This window comes from Moschus berezovskii, chromosome X (genome assembly GCF_049115385.1).
Source record: "Moschus berezovskii isolate FMDL1 chromosome X, NW_MosBer_1.0, whole genome shotgun sequence".
NCBI classification, from domain to species: domain Eukaryota; kingdom Metazoa; phylum Chordata; class Mammalia; order Artiodactyla; family Moschidae; genus Moschus; species Moschus berezovskii.
In genome coordinates, this window is record NC_142488.1 from 66,671,807 (window position 1) to 66,679,225 (window position 7,419).

At 41.7% G+C, this 7,419-nt stretch overlaps 1 non-coding gene across 1 annotated transcript; it reads right to left on the minus strand.

The window, feature by feature from the left end:
* Positions 1-3,427: 3,427 nt before the first annotated feature.
* LOC129535281 (U6 spliceosomal RNA) lies at positions 3,428-3,532 on the minus strand. Its single transcript, XR_008681560.1, has one exon. It is a non-coding gene; the product is annotated as a U6 spliceosomal RNA (small nuclear RNA).
* Between the last annotated feature and the right edge of the window lie 3,887 nt (positions 3,533-7,419).

The following is a 7,419-nucleotide window of genomic DNA, read 5'->3' on the forward strand; positions in this document are numbered from 1 at the left end:
AAGGTTGGCTTGAAGCTCAACATTCAGAAAACAAAGATCATGGCATCTGGTCCCATCACTTCATGGGAAATAGATGGAAAAACAGTGGAAACAGTGTCAGACTTTATTTTTTGGGGCTCCAAAATCACTGCAGACGCTGATTGCAGCCATGAAATTAAAAGACGCTTGCTCCTTGGAAGGAAAGTTATGACCAACCTTGATAGTATATTAAAAAGCAGAGACATTACTTTGCCAACCAAGGTCCGTCTAGTCAAGGCAATGGTTTTTCCCGTGGTCATGTATGGATGTGAGAGTTGGACTGTGAAGAAAGCTGATCGCCAAAGAATCGATGCTTTTGAACTGTGGTGTTGGAGAAGACTCTTGAGATTCCCTTATACTGCAAGGAGATCCTACCAGTCCATTCTAAAGGAGATCAATCCTGGATGTTCATTGGAGGGACTGATGCTAAAGCTGAAACTCCAATACTTTGGCCACCTCATGCGACGAGTTGACTCACTGGAAAAGACTCTGATGCTGGGAAAGGTTGGGGGCGGGAGGAGAAGGGGACGACGGAGAATGAGATGGCTGGATGGCATCACCGACTCTGTGGACATGAGTTTGAGTGTACTCCGGGAGTTGGTGATGGACAGGGAGGCCTGGCGTGCTGTGGTTCATGGGGTCGCGGAGAGTCGGACACGACTGAGCGACTGAACTGAACTGATATTCTTCTACTTCTCTATATATTCATTCTATTAATTTTTGAGAGCTTGATATTGAAAGTCCAACTAAAAATCTTAATTTATCTACTTAGAAATTATAATATATATTTTATATTATGTTGTATATAATATAATTGTATATTATATTCCACATATGTTTCCACATATATTATACATATATGTGGAACTATATGTATTATACATATAGGAGGAACTATATGTATCTTTGTTCTGCATTTTCCAAGTCTCATGTAAATGTGCTATCATATTTTCATAATTTAAAAAATAAAAAAGAAATCTATCAGCCCTCAAAAAAATATTGCCTTAATGAGTCATTTATAACATCATTATTTAATAGGGTTAATCAGCTCTTGCATACCCTACAATATGGAGGAAAGAGAGCAGGTCTTGTTCTCAAGTAACCATTGTCTGGGTCAGTATAATATAGAAAATATCTTTTAGAGTCATACAGGCTTAGTTTCAAATTCCATTTCACCACTTGGAGCTGTGTAGTCTTGAACAAGTAAGCTTCTTCCATCTTTTAGTTTCCTAAACAGTAAAATGTGGACAATAATAGTTTCTACCATTATAGGGTATACTCAAGATATAACTGATGAAGTAATGAATGAATACATTGAATGTAAATCATTTAAAAATATGCCTGGAACACAGCAGATGCTTGGCTCTTTGCTCCAAGATTAAGGTCCTATGATTAGTAAACATCCTAAATATTCACTGAAAATGGTAGTCTGAAGGTTAAATGACTATCTTTCTATGCAAATATGTTACTTCCAACTAGAAAGAACACTGGGTAGCAAGGTGAATTACCTGAGATTCATTATTCCTCCATTCATTCATTCATTCGATTAATCAGTAAATAACTGTAAGCACCCATCCCATGCCAGGCCCTGTACTATGTTCTAGGGACATGATAGAGAGTTAAAATTGACACGAACTTGATCTTAAGGTACTCACAATCTACCAGAAAACACAGACAGCTAATATATTATTATAATATATAATTTTAATTATTATGAAAGCGAAAGTTTATCAGTCGTGTCCAACTCTTTGTGACTCCATGGACTATAAAGTCCATGGAATTCTCCAGACCAGAATACTGGAGTGGGTAGCCAGTCCCTTCTTCAGGTGATCTTCCCAACCCAGGGATCCAACCCAGGTCTTCTGCTTGGCAGGCAGATTCTTTACCACTGAGCCACCTGGGAAGCCCCTATAATTATTATAGTAAAGAATAATAACAGCATATTAATAAGCAAACCTTGGGTGACACGGGAGTACAAAGAGGCAACAAACCCATTCTGAGTAGGGAGGCAGGCAAGAGGAAGTTACTAGAGGACAAAGTTGAACTTAGAGCTTGAAGAACATGAGTTTACCAAGCAGGAGCTTACCAAGTGAAGAGGATTAGGGGAACAGAGTGTGGAAAGCAGAGGAAATAGCATGTACACAGATGAGAGGCAGAATTTTCAAAAACCTGAAAAATTTCAAACTTATTGGAGGAAAGAATGCAAAGGAGTGGGAAGAGCTAGAGATAGTGAATCTCTACCATTCATAGTTAAGTAGCCCAGATTCAAGATGTTGCTTTTTTTTTAATTGGAGGATAATTGCTTTACAATGTTGTTTTGGTTTCTGCCATACAACAATGCAAATCAGCCATAACTATCTATATATCCAATGGGCTTCCCTGGTGGCTCAGTTGTCTGGTAAAGAATTTGCCTTCAAGGCAGGAGATCCAGGTTCGATCCCTGGATTGGGAAGATCCCTTGGAGAAGGGAATGGCAACTCGCTCCAGTATTCTTGCCTGGAGAATTCTGTGGACAGAAGAGCCTAGTGAGCTACAGTCCATGGGGTCACAAAGAGTCAGACACAACTGAGTCACTAATACTTTCACTTTCAGGGACTTCCCTGGTGGCTCAGACAGTAATGAATCTGCCTGCAATGCAGGAGATCCAGGTTCGATCCCTGAATTAAGAAGATCTCCTGGAGAAGGAAATGGCAACCCACTCCAGTATTCTTGCCTGGAGAATTCCGTAGACAAAGGAGCCTGGTGGGCTATAGTCCATGGGGTTACAAAGAGTTGGACACTACTGAGCGACTAACACTTTCATTTTCTTTTAACCCAGTGTCCATTCCAACACTATTTACAATAGCCAGGACTTAGAAGCAACCTAGATGTCCATCGGCAGATGAAGAGGTAAAAAATTGTGGTTCATATATACAAGTGTGTAGGAGAAGGCAATGGCAAGCCACTCCAGTACTCTTGCCTAGAAAATCCCATGGATGGAGGAGCCTGGTAGGCTGCGGTCCATGGGGTCGCTAAGGGTCGGACACGACTGAGCGACTTCACTTTCACTTTTCACTTTCACACATTGGAGAAGGAAATGGCAACCCACTCCAGTGTTCTTGCCTGGAGAATCCCAGGGATGGGGGAGCCTGGTGGGCTTCTGTCTATGGGGTCACACAGAGTCGGACACGACTGAAGTGACTTAGCAGCAGTAGCAGCAGCAGTGAAAGTATTAGTCACTCAGTCGTGTCTTTGTGACCCCATGAACTGTAGCCCACCAAGTTCCTCTGTCTACAGAACTCTCCAGGCAAGAATATTGGATTAGGTTGCCATTTTCCTCTCCAGGGGATATTCCCAACCCAGGGATTGAATTCAGGTCTCCTGCACTGTGGGCAGATTTTTTACTGTCTGAGTCAACAGGGAAGCCTTAAAAATTATGGAACAGTTCATGAATTTGTGTGTCATCTTTATGCAGGGACCATGCTAAACTTCTCTGTATCATTCCGATTTTAGTATATGTGTTACCAAATTATACAAGAGGTTGTTTTTTATCCTAAGAGTAATTGCAAAAAGTTTTAAACAAGAGAGTGCACAATCAGCTTAACATGTTAAAAAGACCACTCTGATTACTATATGGAAGATAGACTGAAGTGTTTAGGCCACAGTGGTGACAATCATGATGGAGAAAAGTGGATTGATTAAGAATGAGGTATGGAAGAAATCACTCAGATTTGGCAGTTGACTGGAAATAGAAAGAAAGTACTCAAGGATGTTACTGGAGATTTTTCCATTCTCAGTCTGGCACTATCACTTAATAACTAGAGGCCCTTGGCCATCACTTCATTGCTAAGTCACAGTTTGTGGGTCAAACAGATATAATAACTGCTAGTGTACTTTCCTCTGCCATATTAGGGAGACTTAAATGAAACAATGGCTGTGAATGCTTTTTTCTAAGGTACAAAGAGCTATAAAACAGGAGGACTGAGGATAACTCATGGGTTTAGACTCACTGCAAGCACAGATGAGTCATCAACAGGTGATAAGATGCCTAGTCCAATAAAATTTTTCAGGTTTCTTTCTTTCTTTTTGAAAATGCTCCATGTAATGGCCCTTGTAAAGAAAAACCATATTACTTCACTCTCAGGAGGATATGAACCCTGAGGTCTCATAGCAGTACTGGGATGCTTGCCCCTAAACCATCTGTACTGTTCTCCAGGCCTTCTCATAAGCAATGCAGGAACGTTCATATGGCTAGTGGCTACCATACTGGATAGCACCTATGTAGATCTCAGGAGGCCAGTAATTCAGAGATAAGAGCACCAGAGCACAGGGTAGACCCAAAGCAAGCCCTGATGCTAGGGCAGGAGCTGTTTGTTCTCTACTCTTTGACACCCACTCTCAGGTATATGCAACCAAATACTACTCTGATCCAAAGGAAATAATACACTTGAAAGACATCAAAGCTAAGCCTAGGTTCTGACAATCCAGGTGGCCAATGAAGGCAATTTCTAGAGTAGCATTAGTGCAAGTCCATGGCATAATGGTAAGAGGCAATAAAATTTGTCTTTTTCATTCTCTACCTTTTTGGGAAACATTGAAGGCAAAGGAGGAGGGAGTGGCAGAGGATCAGATGGTTAGATAGGGTCACCGACTCAATGGACATGAATTTGAGCAAACCCTAGAAGATAGTGAAGGACAGAGAAACCTGGTGCGCTGCAGTCCATGGGGTTGCAAAGAGTCAGACATGACTTAGTTACTAAATAACAACAACTCTCTATCTTCCTCGCATCCTGTGTGTTACCCCTTATCCCAACATTTTGTTTCCCATTATCATAGGACTTTGTTTCCAACTGACTGTCAACATCTCCTTGATAAGATTTTAGGGCATCCCCACTTTCATATTGGGTTATGACACTGTTTATAACACCATTCTTCCCTTTGCCTTATGACTATCTAAAGCCTTGGAGATGTTCCCATAACCTGCCATTCTACCAACACCATGGGAGAGGGGGAAAGGAAAGAAGAGCAACTAGTTTAGTTCCACGGGTCTGGAGGAGGTATGAACAAATTCCTAGCATTCCTTCACCTCCCTTAGCACATTCATCTCTTGTACTTTTTCCATATATTTAGAATTTGTATTGGTAGCTCCACTTTAAATGGAAGAAGCTAAAACACAAACTGGTGATAACTGATTGCATAAAGTCACAATGCAAGTTGATGGCAGACCCAAGAACTAAACCCAGGTCTGTTGCCTCCAAGCCAACTAGAGTTTCTATCCAAGGGAATCTGCCTCTCAATCAGAAAATGACTTATTCCTATTGGAAGCCAGTGAGTTAAAGAAATGCAGCAAGCTGCAAGTAGAGATCCACCCTGAAGGAGGCTGTTTCATGAACCTCTCTACCTCACCCCCAACCCCACACACAGCAACCAAATTTCAGGCTTCAAAAATGCACGCACTATCCAGGCTGGGGGCAGAGGTACACAGAATCTGGCTCCCTCTTCTTCTTCCCCTCCAGATCCCTGGAGTTTGAGCCTTGGAAAAGCCACACTTTACAGGGAGGGTGCCGCCTCATGACAGCTGCAAGCAGGTTATTCCAGAGAATGTTGAGATGGCAGGAATATTTTCCAGTTGAAATCAACCCATTTCTCCTTGAATCTGAGTCTTGGGAATATTCATGATGAAAATCTAGACAGCATGACATTGTATAAACTCTGAAAGCCAGGCTGATGCTACTCTGGTTGGTGTTGCCTTTGGCTCACACTGAGGGCCAAGCCAGACTCCCAGAAAGATCGGTCCAAAGCAACTTCAGCCAAAGACCCTGTGCCATCCATATTTTAAAATCTGTCTACATTTAGTGGTGACCAGGTCTCTCAGTTAGTGATTGGCTTTTTGTACTGTGCAAGGAAGATCTGGTGCTGTGAGCCTCACCACTTGCAGTAGGCCAGAGAAGAGGAGTCCCTTGGCCATACCTTTGTTGCAGTGACCCATGGTGAGGAGAGAAAATGGCAGAAAGGAAACATGGCAAAATGAAGGCAAATGTAATACATTCCAACCCAGAGTACTATTGGCATCAAACAGAGGTGGATACAGGGCTATGAGCAGGCAGAGCCATGGATTTTCCCACCAAGGTCTTTCATATACTCAAAGGAGGGATTATGGTATTGAGGGAAGGGCTCACAACTGGAAATGAGAAATTTGTTTTCCTGACTTTCTGTTTCCTTCTATACCACAGCTTGGGCCCTGATTGATCTCTTTAGGGTTTTTTACTAAAAATGCTCAAATGATCACCACAATCCCAACAGCACAAGTGGAAGTACATAGTATTGCCTGGAAGGCAGAATAAGTGAGCTGTGCTACTTACTGGCTGCATGACAAGTTACTTCCCCTACTCAGGTCTTCAGTTTCATCCCATTAAATTATAAGTAGAATAAGCCCAGCCCACATCACAAGGTTTTATGAGAACCAAATGAAATAATGGGTATGAGTGAGCTTTGAAAGCTGTAAATTGTGAAATTTAGAGCCAGGATCTCTGAAGCTGACTTGGTGATGCAACTAGCACGGTAAATATGTATAAGTGACTTCTCTGGCCTTACATCATTGTGACAGGAATGAAAGAAAGCCTCAGGTATTCCCTAAACTCTGGAACCCTGGCTTATAATACATAGAAATCTGAGTGCAAAATGAAACCAGAGTGCAGAGAACAGCACTGAGCTTTAGTAAGGGCTGGTGTGAGTGCAATTTAGGGAGGAGGTCTCCACAGCATTATGTTACAGGACCAGGAAAGCTCCAGCTCCCAAATATTCCCATTACTAATGGCTGAAATAACAGAAGAAAAATCCATGTTTTGCAGCACATTGTTTCTTCTGTTAAAAATAAAAATGTACTGATGGAATGGGAAGGACAGTGGATCTGTGGCATTTCCAGACTACTTTGGGGGCTACAAGTTGCCTTGCTTCCTTCAATTACTCTCCCACGGCAATCCAGAAGGTACTGCTGTACTACATCATTTGAGTAACATCCCTAAATTGTAGGTTATGCCACACCACAGATCCAGAACCTTTACCAATATCCCATTAGCTACGGGAGAAAATTTAAGAAGCCTCAGCCTGGCATTCAAGGTTCTCCATAGCACTTCCCAAGCTCCTTCCAACTGTACCTCAAACATACACATTCTAAATTCTGGATTTTGGGCAAACTGCTCCATTCTAGAAATTTCAGACCAAATACAGATTACAAGGGCAACACACTGGACTAGAAATTAGGAGAAATGGCTTCGAGTCCCATTAACTTTCTGAGTGACATTGTGTGAGTCATTTATTCAACCAGAATGTCTGAAGTTTTGAGTCACTTACAAAGGGTGTTAAAAATCAATTTGTTACTAAATTAACATATAAATGTTTGTGAATGACTTAATTTTTATA